General features: G+C 46.0%; 27 non-coding genes across 27 annotated transcripts; all 27 read right to left on the reverse strand.

The window, feature by feature from the left end:
• Positions 1 to 182: 182 nt before the first annotated feature.
• Positions 183 to 323, reverse strand: LOC137564681 (U4 spliceosomal RNA). Its single transcript, XR_011030766.1, has one exon. It is a non-coding gene; the product is annotated as a U4 spliceosomal RNA (small nuclear RNA).
• Positions 324 to 1,327: 1,004 nt separating this feature from the next.
• Positions 1,328 to 1,400, reverse strand: TRNAK-UUU (transfer RNA lysine (anticodon UUU)). Its single transcript has one exon. It is a non-coding gene; the product is annotated as a tRNA-Lys (tRNA).
• A 303-nt stretch (positions 1,401 to 1,703) lies between these two features.
• Positions 1,704 to 1,776, reverse strand: TRNAK-UUU (transfer RNA lysine (anticodon UUU)). Its single transcript has one exon. It is a non-coding gene; the product is annotated as a tRNA-Lys (tRNA).
• A 672-nt stretch (positions 1,777 to 2,448) lies between these two features.
• LOC137564760 (U4 spliceosomal RNA) lies at positions 2,449 to 2,589 on the reverse strand. Its single transcript, XR_011030835.1, has one exon. It is a non-coding gene; the product is annotated as a U4 spliceosomal RNA (small nuclear RNA).
• A 1,004-nt stretch (positions 2,590 to 3,593) lies between these two features.
• On the reverse strand, positions 3,594 to 3,666 carry TRNAK-UUU (transfer RNA lysine (anticodon UUU)). The gene has a single exon. It is a non-coding gene; the product is annotated as a tRNA-Lys (tRNA).
• Positions 3,667 to 3,969: 303 nt separating this feature from the next.
• Positions 3,970 to 4,042, reverse strand: TRNAK-UUU (transfer RNA lysine (anticodon UUU)). The gene has a single exon. It is a non-coding gene; the product is annotated as a tRNA-Lys (tRNA).
• A 672-nt stretch (positions 4,043 to 4,714) lies between these two features.
• Positions 4,715 to 4,855, reverse strand: LOC137564688 (U4 spliceosomal RNA). The gene has a single exon (XR_011030773.1). It is a non-coding gene; the product is annotated as a U4 spliceosomal RNA (small nuclear RNA).
• Positions 4,856 to 5,859: 1,004 nt separating this feature from the next.
• Positions 5,860 to 5,932, reverse strand: TRNAK-UUU (transfer RNA lysine (anticodon UUU)). Its single transcript has one exon. It is a non-coding gene; the product is annotated as a tRNA-Lys (tRNA).
• A 303-nt stretch (positions 5,933 to 6,235) lies between these two features.
• Positions 6,236 to 6,308, reverse strand: TRNAK-UUU (transfer RNA lysine (anticodon UUU)). The gene has a single exon. It is a non-coding gene; the product is annotated as a tRNA-Lys (tRNA).
• Positions 6,309 to 6,980: 672 nt separating this feature from the next.
• On the reverse strand, positions 6,981 to 7,121 carry LOC137564592 (U4 spliceosomal RNA). The gene has a single exon (XR_011030688.1). It is a non-coding gene; the product is annotated as a U4 spliceosomal RNA (small nuclear RNA).
• Positions 7,122 to 8,125: 1,004 nt separating this feature from the next.
• On the reverse strand, positions 8,126 to 8,198 carry TRNAK-UUU (transfer RNA lysine (anticodon UUU)). The gene has a single exon. It is a non-coding gene; the product is annotated as a tRNA-Lys (tRNA).
• Positions 8,199 to 8,501: 303 nt separating this feature from the next.
• On the reverse strand, positions 8,502 to 8,574 carry TRNAK-UUU (transfer RNA lysine (anticodon UUU)). The gene has a single exon. It is a non-coding gene; the product is annotated as a tRNA-Lys (tRNA).
• A 672-nt stretch (positions 8,575 to 9,246) lies between these two features.
• LOC137564702 (U4 spliceosomal RNA) lies at positions 9,247 to 9,387 on the reverse strand. The gene has a single exon (XR_011030785.1). It is a non-coding gene; the product is annotated as a U4 spliceosomal RNA (small nuclear RNA).
• Positions 9,388 to 10,391: 1,004 nt separating this feature from the next.
• TRNAK-UUU (transfer RNA lysine (anticodon UUU)) lies at positions 10,392 to 10,464 on the reverse strand. Its single transcript has one exon. It is a non-coding gene; the product is annotated as a tRNA-Lys (tRNA).
• Positions 10,465 to 10,767: 303 nt separating this feature from the next.
• Positions 10,768 to 10,840, reverse strand: TRNAK-UUU (transfer RNA lysine (anticodon UUU)). The gene has a single exon. It is a non-coding gene; the product is annotated as a tRNA-Lys (tRNA).
• A 672-nt stretch (positions 10,841 to 11,512) lies between these two features.
• Positions 11,513 to 11,653, reverse strand: LOC137564593 (U4 spliceosomal RNA). The gene has a single exon (XR_011030689.1). It is a non-coding gene; the product is annotated as a U4 spliceosomal RNA (small nuclear RNA).
• Positions 11,654 to 12,657: 1,004 nt separating this feature from the next.
• TRNAK-UUU (transfer RNA lysine (anticodon UUU)) lies at positions 12,658 to 12,730 on the reverse strand. The gene has a single exon. It is a non-coding gene; the product is annotated as a tRNA-Lys (tRNA).
• A 303-nt stretch (positions 12,731 to 13,033) lies between these two features.
• TRNAK-UUU (transfer RNA lysine (anticodon UUU)) lies at positions 13,034 to 13,106 on the reverse strand. Its single transcript has one exon. It is a non-coding gene; the product is annotated as a tRNA-Lys (tRNA).
• A 672-nt stretch (positions 13,107 to 13,778) lies between these two features.
• Positions 13,779 to 13,919, reverse strand: LOC137564594 (U4 spliceosomal RNA). The gene has a single exon (XR_011030690.1). It is a non-coding gene; the product is annotated as a U4 spliceosomal RNA (small nuclear RNA).
• A 1,004-nt stretch (positions 13,920 to 14,923) lies between these two features.
• On the reverse strand, positions 14,924 to 14,996 carry TRNAK-UUU (transfer RNA lysine (anticodon UUU)). The gene has a single exon. It is a non-coding gene; the product is annotated as a tRNA-Lys (tRNA).
• Positions 14,997 to 15,299: 303 nt separating this feature from the next.
• TRNAK-UUU (transfer RNA lysine (anticodon UUU)) lies at positions 15,300 to 15,372 on the reverse strand. Its single transcript has one exon. It is a non-coding gene; the product is annotated as a tRNA-Lys (tRNA).
• A 672-nt stretch (positions 15,373 to 16,044) lies between these two features.
• On the reverse strand, positions 16,045 to 16,185 carry LOC137564723 (U4 spliceosomal RNA). Its single transcript, XR_011030803.1, has one exon. It is a non-coding gene; the product is annotated as a U4 spliceosomal RNA (small nuclear RNA).
• Positions 16,186 to 17,189: 1,004 nt separating this feature from the next.
• TRNAK-UUU (transfer RNA lysine (anticodon UUU)) lies at positions 17,190 to 17,262 on the reverse strand. Its single transcript has one exon. It is a non-coding gene; the product is annotated as a tRNA-Lys (tRNA).
• A 303-nt stretch (positions 17,263 to 17,565) lies between these two features.
• On the reverse strand, positions 17,566 to 17,638 carry TRNAK-UUU (transfer RNA lysine (anticodon UUU)). The gene has a single exon. It is a non-coding gene; the product is annotated as a tRNA-Lys (tRNA).
• Positions 17,639 to 18,310: 672 nt separating this feature from the next.
• Positions 18,311 to 18,451, reverse strand: LOC137564813 (U4 spliceosomal RNA). The gene has a single exon (XR_011030884.1). It is a non-coding gene; the product is annotated as a U4 spliceosomal RNA (small nuclear RNA).
• A 1,004-nt stretch (positions 18,452 to 19,455) lies between these two features.
• On the reverse strand, positions 19,456 to 19,528 carry TRNAK-UUU (transfer RNA lysine (anticodon UUU)). The gene has a single exon. It is a non-coding gene; the product is annotated as a tRNA-Lys (tRNA).
• Positions 19,529 to 19,831: 303 nt separating this feature from the next.
• Positions 19,832 to 19,904, reverse strand: TRNAK-UUU (transfer RNA lysine (anticodon UUU)). Its single transcript has one exon. It is a non-coding gene; the product is annotated as a tRNA-Lys (tRNA).
• Positions 19,905 to 20,508: the final 604 nt, after the last annotated feature.

Consider the following 20,508-nt stretch of genomic DNA (forward strand, 5'->3'; position numbering starts at 1 on the left):
TGGACCTCACCCTCATGAAAGAACGCTGACAAGTGAGCATTTTGTGGCCAAGACTGAATTGGAGATAAGAGGTGCTACGAAATGTTGTTATTGTGCCAGCCACGGTACTACCACACGAGCACTGCTCAGTCATCATGCACCTTGAAGATAATCCTTTCTCTGTTGGTAAACACCTTAGTCAGTCTCCAAAGAGACTGTCAAAAATTGCCGATGCTGACTATATTTCAAGTCATCATGGCGGGGTATTGGGAAAAGTTTTCAATTAGCAATAATCACACCTCGGTTGAACCTCATTGGCTATGATACTGCCACTGCGCAAAGTTAGCCAAGCTAATGCCAGCAAATATCCCCTCTTTCTTGGATAAAGGAATCACCTTAAGGAGAGACAAACGCAGTTTACAGTTTTCCGCTGAGGATCATGGGATGCCATATGCTAATTAGACAGCAACTAAACAAGCATTGTTAATAAGCGGCTAAAGAGTCTTAGCATTTGAAAAGGCGGCAAAGAGGGCAAAACAAAGCCTGCCAGGGATGCCAGCATAGTGTTTTGTGGAGCAGGCTGCCAAGTGGGCCAGTCCCGCACTTGTAAAATACATGAAAAATACAATTTGAAAAATGGAGTAATGAGTCTACGTCACTGCCATGTGTGCTGATAATTGGGCCTGTGATTATTGTGCCTGGAAGTACTGGTAAGCTGCGCTGGCTAGAGGTGCTTGGGAGTTGGCCAAAGTCTTGGTGGTTGCAGGTTACTGGAGGAGAGAGATGGTACGTGAGCTGTTAATTTTCTGATGCTCATGGTAAGCATGAAGCTCCTTCCATTGCTGCTTTGAGGGTAGATGTGCAGGCTGGAGAAGGGATCCGGCGAATTACTCTAATGCTGGGAATACACGACGACATTTTTCAGTCGATTACTATCCGATCTTATTTCCGATCGACTTTCCGATTCTTATCTTTTCTGATCAATTTCCATTCATTTCTATGAGAAATCGATGAGAAAAAGGATCGATAATAAGATCGGACATGTTGGAAATTATCTATGGAACCATCTATCTGCTGAAAAAACTTATGGTGTATTCCCAGCATAATGTTGACGGTTTGATGCCTCTTTTATGCATGGAATAATCCATGTTTAATATCACAGCAGAAAAAGTTGAAGAGAAATAGATTCAAGACGCAGGGAGGCTGTGAGAGTTCGGGGGATGCACAGAAAGCGGCTGATGTTTCGGTTATGGCTTACTGCAAGCAAAGCACGCAAGAGGCAGCAGTTGCAGAGGGAACTCAGGTAGCGGAAGTGATGGCCAATGAGCATGGGGTAAAGGAAAGGCATCGCCTGAACAGGGACTTGAACCCTGGACCCTCAGATTAAAAGTCTGATGCTCTAGCGACTGAGCTATCCAGGCCCTGGAAGGTGAGCTTCACCAGCAGCTCAAAAGTCAGTTATTCCAAGCAGGATGGACGGAAGGTCTAGTACATGCCCTGAGCTGGCTATAGCCTGCGACCTCTACATTTTCTAGGTCAGATCTCTGAAAGAATAAAACTGTACTTGATTTGGAAGGTGGCATTAGAAAGGTAGCCACCAATCAGCGAAGGCATGGAAAGCGGCCGACATCGGTGTTTTGGCCTGGTGCAAGCGGAGCACGCAAGAGGCTGCAGTTGAGGAAGATAGGGAGAGGACACGAAGCATAACGAAAGGCAGAGAGCATCGCCTGAACAGGGACTTGAACCCTGGACCCTCAGATTAAAAGTCTGATGCTCTACCGACTGAGCTATCCAGGCTCTGAAAAGGTGCGATCACCAGCAGCTCAAAGTTTAGCTACAGTATTTCCAGGCTGGGCGCAAGTTAAGGTCTAGTGCAAGTCATGAGCAGTCTATAGCACCTAGATAGCCGGGAAACAGCAGAATGCGCTGTTGTTTCCTTCAACCATCAGGTTCTTCACCTTGGCTGATTGTTGACACTTTTAAAACAATGGTACACCAGCCAGAAGAAGCTATAGGCCGGCGAAACCTAAATGTCAGCGGTGCTCTGTTTCTGAGCACCCCAACAACGCTTGCAGAAAGAGCTAGCGAGAGGCCACGGGATCGTATCTAGCGCAAATAAATGGAGCTTGTGACCTCCAAATTTTTCAGGCCAGACCTCTGAGAAACAACACTGTTCTCTCTCTTAGGAATGTGGCATTAGAAAAGTAGCAACCTGCAGATAAAAATTGGACTTTTGTCATTTTAGTCATCCTGCTGGTGTTTATAAATTTGCCAGAGAGTAAGACACTGGACCTCACCCTCATGAAAGAACGCTGACAAGTGAGCATTTTGTGGCCAAGACTGATTTGTAGATAAGAGGTGCTACGAAATGTTGTTATTGTGCCAGCCACGGTACTACCACACGAGCACTGCTCAGTCATCATGCACCTTGAAGATAATCCTTTCTCTGTTGGTAAACACCTTAGTCAGTCTCCGAAGAGACTGTCAAAAATTGCAGATGCTGACTATATTTCAAGTCATCATGGCGGGGTATTGGGAAAAGTTTTCAATTAGCAATAATCACGCCTCGGTTGAACCTCATTGGCTATGATACTGCCACTGCGCAAAGTTAGCCAAGCTAATGCCAGCAAATATCCCCTCTTTCTTGGATAAAGGAATCACCTTAAGGAGAGACAAACGCAGTTTACAGTGTTCCGCTGAGGATCATGGGATGCCATATGCTAATTAGACAGCCACTAAACAAGCATTGTTAATAAGCGGCTAAAGAGTCTTAGCATTTGAAAAGGCGGCAAAGAGGGCAAAACAAAGCCTGCCAGGGATGCCAGCATAGTGTTTTGTGGAGCAGGCTGCCAAGTGGGCCAGTCCCGCACTTGTAAAATACATGAAAAATACAATTTGAAAAATGGAGTAATGAGTCTACGTCACTGCCATGTGTGCTGATAATTGGGCCTGTGATTATTGTGCCTGGAAGTACTGGTAAGCTGCGCTGGCTAGAGGTGCTTGGGAGTTGGCCAAAGTCTTGGTGGTTGCAGGTTACTGGAGGAGAGAGATGGTACGTGAGCTGTTAATTTTCTGATGCTCATGGTAAGCATGAAGCTCCTTCCATTGCTGCTTTGAGGGTAGATGTGCAGGCTGGAGAAGGGATCCGGCGAATTACTCTAATGCTGGGAATACACGATGACATTTTTCAGTCGATTACTATCCGATCTTATTTCCGATCGACTTTCCGATTCTTATCTTTTCTGATCAATTTCCATTCATTTCTATGAGAAATCGATGAGAAAAAGGATCGATAATAAGATCGGACATGTTGGAAATTATCTATGGAACCATCTATCTGCTGAAAAAACTTATGGTGTATTCCCAGCATAATGTTGACGGTTTGATGCCTCTTTTATGCATGGAATAATCCATGTTTAATATCACAGCAGAAAAAGTTGAAGAGAAATAGATTCAAGACGCAGGGAGGCTGTGAGAGTTCGGGGGATGCACAGGAAGCGGCTGATGTTTCGGTTATGGCTTACTGCAAGCAAAGCACGCAAGAGGCAGCAGTTGCAGAGGGAACTCAGGTAGCGGAAGTGATGGCCAATGAGCATGGGGTAAAGGAAAGGCATCGCCTGAACAGGGACTTGAACCCTGGACCCTCAGATTAAAAGTCTGATGCTCTACCGACTGAGCTATCCAGGCCCTGGAAGGTGAGCTTCACCAGCAGCTCAAAAGTCAGTTATTCCAAGCAGGATGGACGGAAGGTCTAGTACATGCCCTGAGCTGGCTATAGCCTGCGACCTCTACATTTTCTAGGTCAGATCTCTGAAAGAATAAAACTGTACTTGATTTGGAAGGTGGCATTAGAAAGGTAGCCACCAATCAGCGAAGGCATGGAAAGCGGCCGACATCGGTGTTTTGGCCTGGTGCAAGCGGAGCACGCAAGAGGCTGCAGTTGAGGAAGATAGGGAGAGGACACGAAGCATAACGAAAGGCAGAGAGCATCGCCTGAACAGGGACTTGAACCCTGGACCCTCAGATTAAAAGTCTGATGCTCTACCGACTGAGCTATCCAGGCTCTGAAAAAATGCGATCACCAGCAGCTCAAAGTTTAGCTACAGTATTTCCAGGCTGGGCGCAAGTTAAGGTCTAGTGCAAGTCATGAGCAGTCTATAGCACCTAGATAGCCGGGAAACAGCAGAATGCGCTGTTGTTTCCTTCAACCATCAGGTTCTTCACCTTGGCTGATTGTTGACACTTTTAAAACAATGGTACACCAGCCAGAAGAAGCTATAGGCCGGCGAAACCTAAATGTCAGCGGTGCTCTGTTTCTGAGCACCCCAACAACGCTTGCAGAAAGAGCTAGCGAGAGGCCACGGGATCGTATCTAGCGCAAATAAATGGAGCTTGTGACCTCCAAATTTTTCAGGCCAGACCTCTGAGAAACAACACTGTTCTCTCTCTTAGGAATGTGGCATTAGAAAAGTAGCAACCTGCAGATAAAAAGTGGACTTTTGTCATTTTAGTCATCCTGCTGGTGTTTATAAATTTGCCAGAGAGTAAGACACTGGACCTCACCCTCATGAAAGAACGCTGACAAGTGAGCATTTTGTGGCCAAGACTGATTTGGAGATAAGAGGTGCTACGAAATGTTGTTATTGTGCCAGCCACGGTACTACCACACGAGCACTGCTCAGTCATCATGCACCTTGAAGATAATCCTTTCTCTGTTGGTAAACACCTTAGTCAGTCTCCGAAGAGACTGTCAAAAATTGCCGATGCTGACTATATTTCAAGTCATCATGGCGGGGTATTGGGAAAAGTTTTCAATTAGCAATAATCACACCTCGGTTGAACCTCATTGGCTATGATACTGCCACTGCGCAAAGTTAGCCAAGCTAATGCCAGCAAATATCCCCTCTTTCTTGGATAAAGGAATCACCTTAAGGAGAGACAAACGCAGTTTACAGTTTTCCGCTGAGGATCATGGGATGCCATATGCTAATTAGACAGCCACTAAACAAGCATTGTTAATAAGCGGCTAAAGAGTCTTAGCATTTGAAAAGGCGGCAAAGAGGGCAAAACAAAGCCTGCCAGGGATGCCAGCATAGTGTTTTGTGGAGCAGGCTGCCAAGTGGGCCAGTCCCGCACTTGTAAAATACATGAAAAATACAATTTGAAAAATGGAGTAATGAGTCTACGTCACTGCCATGTGTGCTGATAATTGGGCCTGTGATTATTGTGCCTGGAAGTACTGGTAAGCTGCGCTGGCTAGAGGTGCTTGGGAGTTGGCCAAAGTCTTGGTGGTTGCAGGTTACTGGAGGAGAGAGATGGTACGTGAGCTGTTAATTTTCTGATGCTCATGGTAAGCATGAAGCTCCTTCCATTGCTGCTTTGAGGGTAGATGTGCAGGCTGGAGAAGGGATCCGGCGAATTACTCTAATGCTGGGAATACACGACGACATTTTTCAGTCGATTACTATCCGATCTTATTTCCGATCGACTTTCCGATTCTTATCTTTTCTGATCAATTTCCATTCATTTCTATGAGAAATCGATGAGAAAAAGGATCGATAATAAGATCGGACATGTTGGAAATTATCTATGGAACCATCTATCTGCTGAAAAAACTTATGGTGTATTCCCAGCATAATGTTGACGGTTTGATGCCTCTTTTATGCATGGAATAATCCATGTTTAATATCACAGCAGAAAAAGTTGAAGAGAAATAGATTCAAGACGCAGGGAGGCTGTGAGAGTTCGGGGGATGCACAGAAAGCGGCTGATGTTTCGGTTATGGCTTACTGCAAGCAAAGCACGCAAGAGGCAGCAGTTGCAGAGGGAACTCAGGTAGCGGAAGTGATGGCCAATGAGCATGGGGTAAAGGAAAGGCATCGCCTGAACAGGGACTTGAACCCTGGACCCTCAGATTAAAAGTCTGATGCTCTAGCGACTGAGCTATCCAGGCCCTGGAAGGTGAGCTTCACCAGCAGCTCAAAAGTCAGTTATTCCAAGCAGGATGGACGGAAGGTCTAGTACATGCCCTGAGCTGGCTATAGCCTGCGACCTCTACATTTTCTAGGTCAGATCTCTGAAAGAATAAAACTGTACTTGATTTGGAAGGTGGCATTAGAAAGGTAGCCACCAATCAGCGAAGGCATGGAAAGCGGCCGACATCGGTGTTTTGGCCTGGTGCAAGCGGAGCACGCAAGAGGCTGCAGTTGAGGAAGATAGGGAGAGGACACGAAGCATAACGAAAGGCAGAGAGCATCGCCTGAACAGGGACTTGAACCCTGGACCCTCAGATTAAAAGTCTGATGCTCTACCGACTGAGCTATCCAGGCTCTGAAAAGGTGCGATCACCAGCAGCTCAAAGTTTAGCTACAGTATTTCCAGGCTGGGCGCAAGTTAAGGTCTAGTGCAAGTCATGAGCAGTCTATAGCACCTAGATAGCCGGGAAACAGCAGAATGCGCTGTTGTTTCCTTCAACCATCAGGTTCTTCACCTTGGCTGATTGTTGACACTTTTAAAACAATGGTACACCAGCCAGAAGAAGCTATAGGCCGGCGAAACCTAAATGTCAGCGGTGCTCTGTTTCTGAGCACCCCAACAACGCTTGCAGAAAGAGCTAGCGAGAGGCCACGGGATCATATCTAGCGCAAATAAATGGAGCTTGTGACCTCCAAATTTTTCAGGCCAGACCTCTGAGAAACAACACTGTTCTCTCTCTTAGGAATGTGGCATTAGAAAAGTAGCAACCTGCAGATAAAAATTGGACTTTTGTCATTTTAGTCATCCTGCTGGTGTTTATAAATTTGCCAGAGAGTAAGACACTGGACCTCACCCTCATGAAAGAACGCTGACAAGTGAGCATTTTGTGGCCAAGACTGATTTGGAGATAAGAGGTGCTACGAAATGTTGTTATTGTGCCAGCCACGGTACTACCACACGAGCACTGCTCAGTCATCATGCACCTTGAAGATAATCCTTTCTCTGTTGGTAAACACCTTAGTCAGTCTCCGAAGAGACTGTCAAAAATTGCCGATGCTGACTATATTTCAAGTCATCATGGCGGGGTATTGGGAAAAGTTTTCAATTAGCAATAATCACGCCTCGGTTGAACCTCATTGGCTATGATACTGCCACTGCGCAAAGTTAGCCAAGCTAATGCCAGCAAATATCCCCTCTTTCTTGGATAAAGGAATCACCTTAAGGAGAGACAAACGCAGTTTACAGTGTTCCGCTGAGGATCATGGGATGCCATATGCTAATTAGACAGCCACTAAACAAGCATTGTTAATAAGCGGCTAAAGAGTCTTAGCATTTGAAAAGGCGGCAAAGAGGGCAAAACAAAGCCTGCCAGGGATGCCAGCATAGTGTTTTGTGGAGCAGGCTGCCAAGTGGGCCAGTCCCGCACTTGTAAAATACATGAAAAATACAATTTGAAAAATGGAGTAATGAGTCTACGTCACTGCCATGTGTGCTGATAATTGGGCCTGTGATTATTGTGCCTGGAAGTACTGGTAAGCTGCGCTGGCTAGAGGTGCTTGGGAGTTGGCCAAAGTCTTGGTGGTTGCAGGTTACTGGAGGAGAGAGATGGTACGTGAGCTGTTAATTTTCTGATGCTCATGGTAAGCATGAAGCTCCTTCCATTGCTGCTTTGAGGGTAGATGTGCAGGCTGGAGAAGGGATCCGGCGAATTACTCTAATGCTGGGAATACACGACGACATTTTTCAGTCGATTACTATCCGATCTTATTTCCGATCGACTTTCCGATTCTTATCTTTTCTAAACAATTTCCATTCATTTCTATGAGAAATCGATGAGAAAAAGGATCGATAATAAGATCGGACATGTTGGAAATTATCTATGGAACCATCTATCTGCTGAAAAAACTTATGGTGTATTCCCAGCATAATGTTGACGGTTTGATGCCTCTTTTATGCATGGAATAATCCATGTTTAATATCACAGCAGAAAAAGTTGAAGAGAAATAGATTCAAGACGCAGGGAGGCTGTGAGAGTTCGGGGGATGCACAGGAAGCGGCTGATGTTTCGGTTATGGCTTACTGCAAGCAAAGCACGCAAGAGGCAGCAGTTGCAGAGGGAACTCAGGTAGCGGAAGTGATGGCCAATGAGCATGGGGTAAAGGAAAGGCATCGCCTGAACAGGGACTTGAACCCTGGACCCTCAGATTAAAAGTCTGATGCTCTAGCGACTGAGCTATCCAGGCCCTGGAAGGTGAGCTTCACCAGCAGCTCAAAAGTCAGTTATTCCAAGCAGGATGGACGGAAGGTCTAGTACATGCCCTGAGCTGGCTATAGCCTGCGACCTCTACATTTTCTAGGTCAGATCTCTGAAAGAATAAAACTGTACTTGATTTGGAAGGTGGCATTAGAAAGGTAGCCACCAATCAGCGAAGGCATGGAAAGCGGCCGACATCGGTGTTTTGGCCTGGTGCAAGCGGAGCACGCAAGAGGCTGCAGTTGAGGAAGATAGGGAGAGGACACGAAGCATAACAAAAGGCAGAGAGCATCGCCTGAACAGGGACTTGAACCCTGGACCCTCAGATTAAAAGTCTGATGCTCTACCGACTGAGCTATCCAGGCTCTGAAAAAATGCGATCACCAGCAGCTCAAAGTTTAGCTACAGTATTTCCAGGCTGGGCGCAAGTTAAGGTCTAGTGCAAGTCATGAGCAGTCTATAGCACCTAGATAGCCGGGAAACAGCAGAATGCGCTGTTGTTTCCTTCAACCATCAGGTTCTTCACCTTGGCTGATTGTTGACACTTTTAAAACAATGGTACACCAGCCAGAAGAAGCTATAGGCCGGCGAAACCTAAATGTCAGCGGTGCTCTGTTTCTGAGCACCCCAACAACGCTTGCAGAAAGAGCTAGCGAGAGGCCACGGGATCGTATCTAGCGCAAATAAATGGAGCTTGTGACCTCCAAATTTTTCAGGCCAGACCTCTGAGAAACAACACTGTTCTCTCTCTTAGGAATGTGGCATTAGAAAAGTAGCAACCTGCAGATAAAAAGTGGACTTTTGTCATTTTAGTCATCCTGCTGGTGTTTATAAATTTGCCAGAGAGTAAGACACTGGACCTCACCCTCATGAAAGAACGCTGACAAGTGAGCATTTTGTGGCCAAGACTGATTTGGAGATAAGAGGTGCTACGAAATGTTGTTATTGTGCCAGCCACGGTACTACCACACGAGCACTGCTCAGTCATCATGCACCTTGAAGATAATCCTTTCTCTGTTGGTAAACACCTTAGTCAGTCTCCGAAGAGACTGTCAAAAATTGCCGATGCTGACTATATTTCAAGTCATCATGGCGGGGTATTGGGAAAAGTTTTCAATTAGCAATAATCACGCCTCAGTTGAACCTCATTGGCTATGATACTGCCACTGCGCAAAGTTAGCCAAGCTAATGCCAGCAAATATCTCCTCTTTCTTGGATAAAGGAATCACCTTAAGGAGAGACAAACGCAGTTTACAGTGTTCCGCTGAGGATCATGGGATGCCATATGCTAATTAGACAGCCACTAAACAAGCATTGTTAATAAGCGGCTAAAGAGTCTTAGTATTTGAAAAGGCGGCAAAGAGGGCAAAACAAAGCCTGCCAGGGATGCCAGCATAGTGTTTTGTGGAGCAGGCTGCCAAGTGGGCCAGTCCCGCACTTGTAAAATACATGAAAAATACAATTTGAAAAATGGAGTAATGAGTCTACGTCACTGCCATGTGTGCTGATAATTGGGCCTGTGATTATTGTGCCTGGAAGTACTGGTAAGCTGCGCTGGCTAGAGGTGCTTGGGAGTTGGCCAAAGTCTTGGTGGTTGCAGGTTACTGGAGGAGAGAGATGGTACGTGAGCTGTTAATTTTCTGATGCTCATGGTAAGCATGAAGCTCCTTCCATTGCTGCTTTGAGGGTAGATGTGCAGGCTGGAGAAGGGATCCGGCGAATTACTCTAATGCTGGGAATACACGACGACATTTTTCAGTCGATTACTATCCGATCTTATTTCCGATCGACTTTCCGATTCTTATCTTTTCTGATCAATTTCCATTCATTTCTATGAGAAATCGATGAGAAAAAGGATCGATAATAAGATCGGACATGTTGGAAATTATCTATGGAACCATCTATCTGCTGAAAAAACTTATGGTGTATTCCCAGCATAATGTTGACGGTTTGATGCCTCTTTTATGCATGGAATAATCCATGTTTAATATCACAGCAGAAAAAGTTGAAGAGAAATAGATTAAAGACGCAGGGAGGCTGTGAGAGTTCGGGGGATGCACAGAAAGCGGCTGATGTTTCGGTTATGGCTTACTGCAAGCAAAGCACGCAAGAGGCAGCAGTTGCAGAGGGAACTCAGGTAGCGGAAGTGATGGCCAATGAGCATGGGGTAAAGGAAAGGCATCACCTGAACAGGGACTTGAACCCTGGACCCTCAGATTAAAAGTCTGATGCTCTACCGACTGAGCTATCCAGGCCCTGGAAGGAGAGCTTCACCAGCAGCTCAAAAGTCAGTTATTCCAAGCAGGATGGACGGAAGGTCTAGTACATGCCCTGAGCTGGCTATAGCCTGCGACCTCTACATTTTCTAGGTCAGATCTCTGAAAGAATAAAACTATACTTGATTTGGAAGGTGGCATTAGAAAGGTAGCCACCAATCAGCGAAGGCATGGAAAGCGGCCGACATCGGTGTTTTGGCCTGGTGCAAGCGGAGCACGCAAGAGGCTGCAGTTGAGGAAGATAGGGAGAGGACACGAAGCATAACGAAAGGCAGAGAGCATCGCCTGAACAGGGACTTGAACCCTGGACCCTCAGATTAAAAGTCTGATGCTCTACCGACTGAGCTATCCAGGCTCTGAAAAGGAGCGATCACCAGCAGCTCAAAGTTTAGCTACAGTATTTCCAGGCTGGGCGCAAGTTAAGGTCTAGTGCAAGTCATGAGCAGTCTATAGCACCTAGATAGCCGGGAAACAGCAGAATGCGCTGTTGTTTCCTTCAACCATCAGGTTCTTCACCTTGGCTGATTGTTGACACTTTTAAAACAATGGTACACCAGCCAGAAGAAGCTATAGGCCGGCGAAACCTAAATGTCAGCGGTGCTCTGTTTCTGAGCACCCCAACAACGCTTGCAGAAAGAGCTAGCGAGAGGCCACGGGATCGTATCTAGCGCAAATAAATGGAGCTTGTGACCTCCAAATTTTTCAGGCCAGACCTCTGAGAAACAACACTGTTCTCTCTCTTAGGAATGTGGCATTAGAAAAGTAGCAACCTGCAGATGAAAAGTGGACTTTTGTCATTTTAGTCATCCTGCTGGTGTTTATAAATTTGCCAGAGAGTAAGACACTGGACCTCACCCTCATGAAAGAACGCTGACAAGTGAGCATTTTGTGGCCAAGACTGATTTGGAGATAAGAGGTGCTACGAAATGTTGTTATTGTGCCAGCCACGGTACTACCACACGAGCACTGCTCAGTCATCATGCACCTTGAAGATAATCCTTTCTCTGTTGGTAAACACCTTAGTCAGTCTCCGAAGAGACTGTCAAAAATTGCCGATGCTGACTATATTTCAAGTCATCATGGCGGGGTATTGGGAAAAGTTTTCAATTAGCAATAATCACGCCTCGGTTGAACCTCATTGGCTATGATACTGCCACTGCGCAAAGTTAGCCAAGCTAATGCCAGCAAATATCCCCTCTTTCTTGGATAAAGGAATCACCTTAAGGAGAGACAAACGCAGTTTACAGTGTTCCGCTGAGGATCATGGGATGCCATATGCTAATTAGACAGCCACTAAACAAGCATTGTTAATAAGCGGCTAAAGAGTCTTAGCATTTGAAAAGGCGGCAAAGAGGGCAAAACAAAGCCTGCCAGGGATGCCAGCATAGTGTTTTGTGGAGCAGGCTGCCAAGTGGGCCAGTCCCGCACTTGTAAAATACATGAAAAATACAATTTGAAAAATGGAGTAATGAGTCTACGTCACTGCCATGTGTGCTGATAATTGGGCCTGTGATTATTGTGCCTGGAAGTACTGGTAAGCTGCGCTGGCTAGAGGTGCTTGGGAGTTGGCCAAAGTCTTGGTGGTTGCAGGTTACTGGAGGAGAGAGATGGTACGTGAGCTGTTAATTTTCTGATGCTCATGGTAAGCATGAAGCTCCTTCCATTGCTGCTTTGAGGGTAGATGTGCAGGCTGGAGAAGGGATCCGGCGAATTACTCTAATGCTGGGAATACACGACGACATTTTTCAGTCGATTACTATCCGATCTTATTTCCGATCGACTTTCCGATTCTTATCTTTTCTGATCAATTTCCATTCATTTCTATGAGAAATCGATGAGAAAAAGGATCGATAATAAGATCGGACATGTTGGAAATTATCTATGGAACCATCTATCTGCTGAAAAAACTTATGGTGTATTCCCAGCATAATGTTGACGGTTTGATGCCTCTTTTATGCATGGAATAATCCATGTTTAATATCACAGCAGAAAAAGTTGAAGAGAAATAGATTCAAGACGCAGGGAGGCTGTGAGAGTTCGGGGGATGCACAGGAAGCGGCTGATGTTTCGGTTATGGCTTACTGCAAGCAAAGCACGCAAGAGGCAGCAGTTGCAGAGGGAACTCAGGTAGCGGAAGTGATGGCCAATGAGCATGGGGTAAAGGAAAGGCATCGCCTGAACAGGGACTTGAACCCTGGACCCTCAGATTAAAAGTCTGATGCTCTACCGACTGAGCTATCCAGGCCCTGGAAGGTGAGCTTCACCAGCAGCTCAAAAGTCAGTTATTCCAAGCAGGATGGACGGAAGGTCTAGTACATGCCCTGAGCTGGCTATAGCCTGCGACCTCTACATTTTCTAGGTCAGATCTCTGAAAGAATAAAACTGTACTTGATTTGGAAGGTGGCATTAGAAAGGTAGCCACCAATCAGCGAAGACATGGAAAGCGGCCGACATCGGTGTTTTGGCCTGGTGCAAGCGGAGCACGCAAGAGGCTGCAGTTGAGGAAGATAGGGAGAGGACACGAAGCATAACGAAAGGCAGAGAGCATCGCCTGAACAGGGACTTGAACCCTGGACCCTCAGATTAAAAGTCTGATGCTCTACCGACTGAGCTATCCAGGCTCTGAAAAAATGCGATCACCAGCAGCTCAAAGTTTAGCTACAGTATTTCCAGGCTGGGCGCAAGTTAAGGTCTAGTGCAAGTCATGAGCAGTCTATAGCACCTACATAGCCGGGAAACAGCAGAATGCGCTGTTGTTTCCTTCAACCATCAGGTTCTTCACCTTGGCTGATTGTTGACACTTTTAAAACAATGGTACACCAGCCAGAAGAAGCTATAGGCCGGCGAAACCTAAATGTCAGCGGTGCTCTGTTTCTGAGCACCCCAACAACGCTTGCAGAAAGAGCTAGCGAGAGGCCACGGGATCGTATCTAGCGCAAATAAATGGAGCTTGTGACCTCCAAATTTTTCAGGCCAGACCTCTGAGAAACAACACTGTTCTCTCTCTTAGGAATGTGGCATTAGAAAAGTAGCAACCTGCAGATAAAAAGTGGACTTTTGTCATTTTAGTCATCCTGCTGGTGTTTATAAATTTGCCAGAGAGTAAGACACTGGACCTCACCCTCATGAAAGAACGCTGACAAGTGAGCATTTTGTGGCCAAGACTGATTTGGAGATAAGAGGTGCTACGAAATGTTGTTATTGTGCCAGCCACGGTACTACCACACGAGCACTGCTCAGTCATCATGCACCTTGAAGATAATCCTTTCTCTGTTGGTAAACACCTTAGTCAGTCTCCGAAGAGACTGTCAAAAATTGCCGATGCTGACTATATTTCAAGTCATCATGGCGGGGTATTGGGAAAAGTTTTCAATTAGCAATAATCACGCCTCGGTTGAACCTCATTGGCTATGATACTGCCACTGCGCAAAGTTAGCCAAGCTAATGCCAGCAAATATCTCCTCTTTCTTGGATAAAGGAATCACCTTAAGGAGAGACAAACGCAGTTTACAGTGTTCCGCTGAGGATCATGGGATGCCATATGCTAATTAGACAGCCACTAAACAAGCATTGTTAATAAGCGGCTAAAGAGTCTTAGTATTTGAAAAGGCGGCAAAGAGGGCAAAACAAAGCCTGCCAGGGATGCCAGCATAGTGTTTTGTGGAGCAGGCTGCCAAGTGGGCCAGTCCCGCACTTGTAAAATACATGAAAAATACAATTTGAAAAATGGAGTAATGAGTCTACGTCACTGCCATGTGTGCTGATAATTGGGCCTGTGATTATTGTGCCTGGAAGTACTGGTAAGCTGCACTGGCTAGAGGTGCTTGGGAGTTGGCCAAAGTCTTGGTGGTTGCAGGTTACTGGAGGAGAGAGATGGTACGTGAGCTGTTAATTTTCTGATGCTCATGGTAAGCATGAAGCTCCTTCCATTGCTGCTTTGAGGGTAGATGTGCAGGCTGGAGAAGGGATCCGGCGAATTACTCTAATGCTGGGAATACACGACGACATTTTTCAGTCGATTACTATCCGATCTTATTTCCGATCGACTTTCCGATTCTTATCTTTTCTGATCAATTTCCATTCATTTCTATGAGAAATCGATGAGAAAAAGGATCGATAATAAGATCGGACATGTTGGAAATTATCTATGGAACCATCTATCTGCTGAAAAAACTTATGGTGTATTCCCAGCATAATGTTGACGGTTTGATGCCTCTTTTATGCATGGAATAATCCATGTTTAATATCACAGCAGAAAAAGTTGAAGAGAAATAGATTAAAGACGCAGGGAGGCTGTGAGAGTTCGGGGGATGCACAGAAAGCGGCTGATGTTTCGGTTATGGCTTACTGCAAGCAAAGCACGCAAGAGGCAGCAGTTGCAGAGGGAACTCAGGTAGCGGAAGTGATGGCCAATGAGCATGGGGTAAAGGAAAGGCATCACCTGAACAGGGACTTGAACCCTGGACCCTCAGATTAAAAGTCTGATGCTCTACCGACTGAGCTATCCAGGCCCTGGAAGGAGAGCTTCACCAGCAGCTCAAAAGTCAGTTATTCCAAGCAGGATGGACGGAAGGTCTAGTACATGCCCTGAGCTGGCTATAGCCTGCGACCTCTACATTTTCTAGGTCAGATCTCTGAAAGAATAAAACTATACTTGATTTGGAAGGTGGCATTAGAAAGGTAGCCACCAATCAGCGAAGGCATGGAAAGCGGCCGACATCGGTGTTTTGGCCTGGTGCAAGCGGAGCACGCAAGAGGCTGCAGTTGAGGAAGATAGGGAGAGGACACGAAGCATAACGAAAGGCAGAGAGCATCGCCTGAACAGGGACTTGAACCCTGGACCCTCAGATTAAAAGTCTGATGCTCTACCGACTGAGCTATCCAGGCTCTGAAAAGGAGCGATCACCAGCAGCTCAAAGTTTAGCTACAGTATTTCCAGGCTGGGCGCAAGTTAAGGTCTAGTGCAAGTCATGAGCAGTCTATAGCACCTAGATAGCCGGGAAACAGCAGAATGCGCTGTTGTTTCCTTCAACCATCAGGTTCTTCACCTTGGCTGATTGTTGACACTTTTAAAACAATGGTACACCAGCCAGAAGAAGCTATAGGCCGGCGAAACCTAAATGTCAGCGGTGCTCTGTTTCTGAGCACCCCAACAACGCTTGCAGAAAGAGCTAGCGAGAGGCCACGGGATCGTATCTAGCGCAAATAAATGGAGCTTGTGACCTCCAAATTTTTCAGGCCAGACCTCTGAGAAACAACACTGTTCTCTCTCTTAGGAATGTGGCATTAGAAAAGTAGCAACCTGCAGATGAAAAGTGGACTTTTGTCATTTTAGTCATCCTGCTGGTGTTTATAAATTTGCCAGAGAGTAAGACACTGGACCTCACCCTCATGAAAGAACGCTGACAAGTGAGCATTTTGTGGCCAAGACTGATTTGGAGATAAGAGGTGCTACGAAATGTTGTTATTGTGCCAGCCACGGTACTACCACACGAGCACTGCTCAGTCATCATGCACCTTGAAGATAATCCTTTCTCTGTTGGTAAACACCTTAGTCAGTCTCCGAAGAGACTGTCAAAAATTGCCGATGCTGACTATATTTCAAGTCATCATGGCGGGGTATTGGGAAAAGTTTTCAATTAACAATAATCACGCCTCGGTTGAACCTCATTGGCTATGATACTGCCACTGCGCAAAGTTAGCCAAGCTAATGCCAGCAAATATCCCCTCTTTCTTGGATAAAGGAATCACCTTAAGGAGAGACAAACGCAGTTTACAGTGTTCCGCTGAGGGTCATGGGATGCCATATGCTAATTAGACAGCCACTAAACAAGCATTGTTAATAAGCAGCTAAAGAGTCTTAGCATTTGAAAAGGTGGCAAAGAGGGCAAAACAAAGCCTGCCAGGGATGCCAGCATAGTGTTTTGTGGAGCAAGCTGCCAAGTGGGCCAGTCCCGCACTTGTAAAATACATGAAAAATACAATTTGAAAAATGGAGTAATGAGTCTACGTCACTGCCATGTGTGCTGATAATTGGGCCTGTGATTATTGTGCCTGGAAGTACTGGTAAGCTGCGCTGGCTAGAGGTGCTTGGGAGTTGGCCAAAGTCTTGGTGGTTGCAGGTTACTGGAGGAGAGAGATGGTACGTGAGCTGTTAATTTTCTGATGCTCATGGTAAGCATGAAGCTCCTTCCATTGCTGCTTTGAGGGTAGATGTGCAGGCTGGAGAAGGGATCCGGCGAATTACTCTAATGCTGGGAATACACGACGACATTTTTCAGTCGATTACTATCCGATCTTATTTCCGATCGACTTTCCGATTCTTATCTTTTCTGATCAATTTCCATTCATTTCTATGAGAAATCGATGAGAAAAAGGATCGATAATAAGATCGGACATGTTGGAAATTATCTATGGAACCATCTATCTGCTGAAAAAACTTATGGTGTATTCCCAGCATAATGTTGACGGTTTGATGCCTCTTTTATGCATGGAATAATCCATGTTTAATATCACAGCAGAAAAAGTTGAAGAGAAATAGATTCAAGACGCAGGGAGGCTGTGAGAGTTCGGGGGATGCACAGAAAGCGGCTGATGTTTCGGTTATGGCTTACTGCAAGCAAAGCACGCAAGAGGCAGCAGTTGCAGAGGGAACTCAGGTAGCGGAAGTGATGGCCAATGAGCATGGGGTAAAGGAAAGGCATCGCCTGAACAGGGACTTGAACCCTGGACCCTCAGATTAAAAGTCTGATGCTCTACCGACTGAGCTATCCAGACCCTGGAAGGTGAGCTTCACCAGCAGCTCAAAAGTCAGTTATTCCAAGCAGGATGGACGGAAGGTCTAGTACATGCCCTGAGCTGGCTATAGCCTGCGACCTCTACATTTTCTAGGTCAGATCTCTGAAAGAATAAAACTGTACTTGATTTGGAAGGTGGCATTAGAAAGGTAGCCACCAATCAGCGAAGGCATGGAAAGCGGCCGACATCGGTGTTTTGGCCTGGTGCAAGCGGAGCACGCAAGAGGCTGCAGTTGAGGAAGATAGGTAGAGGACACGAAGCATAATGAAAAGCAGAGAGCATCGCCTGAACAGGGACTTGAACCCTGGACCCTCAGATTAAAAGTCTGATGCTCTACCGACTGAGCTATCCAGGCTCTGAAAAGGTGCGATCACCAGCAGCTCAAAGTTTAGCTACAGTATTTCCAGGCTGGGCGCAAGTTAAGGTCTAGTGCAAGTCATGAGCAGTCTATAGCACCTAGATAGCCGGGAAACAGCAGAATGCGCTGTTGTTTCCTTCAACCATCAGGTTCTTCACCTTGGCTGATTGTTGACACTTTTAAAACAATGGTACACCAGCCAGAAGAAGCTATAGGCCGGCGAAACCTAAATGTCAGCGGTGCTCTGTTTCTGAGCACCCCAACAACGCTTGCAGAAAGAGCTAGCGAGAGGCCACGGGATCGTATCTAGCGCAAATAAATGGAGCTTGTGACCTCCAAATTTTTCAGGCCAGACCTCTGAGAAACAACACTGTTCTCTCTCTTAGGAATGTGGCATTAGAAAAGTAGCAACCTGCAGATGAAAAGTGGACTTTTGTCATTTTAGTCATCCTGCTGGTGTTTATAAATTTGCCAGAGAGTAAGACACTGGACCTCACCCTCATGAAAGAACGCTGACAAGTGAGCATTTTGTGGCCAAGACTGATTTGGAGATAAGAGGTGCTACGAAATGTTGTTATTGTGCCAGCCACGGTACTACCACACGAGCACTGCTCAGTCATCATGCACCTTGAAGATAATCCTTTCTCTGTTGGTAAACACCTTAGTCAGTCTCCGAAGAGACTGTCAAAAATTGCCGACGCTGCCTATATTTCAAGTCATCATGGCGGAGTATTGGGAAAAGTTTTCAATTAGCAATAATCACGCCTCGGTTGAACCTCATTGACTATGATACTGCCACTGCGCAAAGTTAGCCAAGCTAATGCCAGCAAATATCCCCTCTTTCTTGGATAAAGGAATCACCTTAAGGAGAGACAAACGCAGTTTACAGTGTTCCGCTGAGGATCATGGGATGCCATATGCTAATTAGACAGCCACTAAACAAGCATTGTTAATAAGCGGCTAAAGAGTCTTAGCATTTGAAAAGGCGGCAAAGAGGGCAAAACAAAGCCTGCCAGGGATGCCAGCATAGTGTTTTGTGGAGCAGGCTGCCAAGTGGGCCAGTCCCGCACTTGTAAAATACATGAAAAATACAATTTGAAAAATGGAGTAATGAGTCTACGTCACTGCCATGTGTGCTGATAATTGGGCCTGTGATTATTGTGCCTGGAAGTACTGGTAAGCTGCGCTGGCTAGAGGTGCTTGGGAGTTGGCCAAAGTCTTGGTGGTTGCAGGTTACTGGAGGAGAGAGATGGTACGTGAGCTGTTAATTTTCTGATGCTCATGGTAAGCATGAAGCTCCTTCCATTGCTGCTTTGAGGGTAGATGTGCAGGCTGGAGAAGGGATCCGGCGAATTACTCTAATGCTGGGAATACACGACGACATTTTTCAGTCGATTACTATCCGATCTTATTTCCGATCGACTTTCCGATTCTTATCTTTTCTGATCAATTTCCATTCATTTCTATGAGAAATCGATGAGAAAAAGGATCGATAATAAGATCGGACATGTTGGAAATTATCTATGGAACCATCTATCTGCTGAAAAAACTTATGGTGTATTCCCAGCATAATGTTGACGGTTTGATGCCTCTTTTATGCATGGAATAATCCATGTTTAATATCACAGCAGAAAAAGTTGAAGAGAAATAGATTCAGGACGCAGGGAGGCTGTGAGAGTTCGGGGGATGCACAGAAAGCGGCTGATGTTTCGGTTATGGCTTACTGCAAGCAAAGCACGCAAGAGGCAGCAGTTGCAGAGGGAACTCAGGTAGCGGAAGTGATGGCCAATGAGCATGGGGTAAAGGAAAGGCATCGCCTGAACAGGGACTTGAACCCTGGACCCTCAGATTAAAAGTCTGATGCTCTACCGACTGAGCTATCCAGGCCCTGGAAAGTGAGCTTCACCAGCAGCTCAAAAGTCAGTTATTCCAAGCAGGATGGACGGAAGGTCTAGTACATGCCCTGAGCTGGCTATAGCCTGCGACCTCTACATTTTCTAGGTCAGATCTCTGAAAGAATAAAACTGTACTTGATTTGGAAGGTGGCATTAGAAAGGTAGCCACCAATCAGCGAAGGCATGGAAAGCGGACGACATCGGTGTTTTGGCCTGGTGCAAGCGGAGCACGCAAGAGGCTGCAGTTGAGGAAGATAGGGAGAGGACACGAAGCATAATGAAAGGCAGAGAGCATCGCCTGAACAGGGACTTGAACCCTGGACCCTCAGATTAAAAATCTGATGCTCTACCGACTGAGCTATCCAGGCTCTGAAAAGGTGCGATCACCAGCAGCGTTTAGCTACAGTATTTCCAGGCTGGGCGCAAGTTAAGGTCTAGTGCAAGTCATGAGCAGTCTATAGCACCGAGATAGCCGGGAAACAGCAGAATGCGCTGTTGTTTCCTTCAACCATCAGGTTCTTCACCTTGGCTGATTGTTGACACTTTTAAAACAATGGTACACCAGCCAGAAGAAGCTATAGGCCGGCGAAACCTAAATGTCAGCGGTGCTCTGTTTCTGAGCACCCCAACAACGCTTGCAGAAAGAGCTAGCGAGAGGCCACGGGATCGTATCTAGCGCAAATAAATGGAGCTTGTGACCTCCAAATTTTTCAGGCCAGACCTCTGAGAAACAACACTGTTCTCTCTCTTAGGAATGTGGCATTAGAAAAGTAGCAACCTGCAGATGAAAAGTGGACTTCTGTCATTTTAGTCATCCTGCTGGTGTTTATAAATTTGCCAGAGAGTAAGACACTGGACCTCACCCTCATGAAAGAACGCTGACAAGTGAGCATTTTGTGGCCAAGACTGATTTGGAGATAAGAGGTGCTACGAAATGTTGTTATTGTGCCAGCCACGGTACTACCACACGAG

Source organism: Hyperolius riggenbachi, chromosome 3 (assembly GCF_040937935.1).
Source record: "Hyperolius riggenbachi isolate aHypRig1 chromosome 3, aHypRig1.pri, whole genome shotgun sequence".
Taxonomy (NCBI): Eukaryota; Metazoa; Chordata; class Amphibia; order Anura; family Hyperoliidae; genus Hyperolius; species Hyperolius riggenbachi.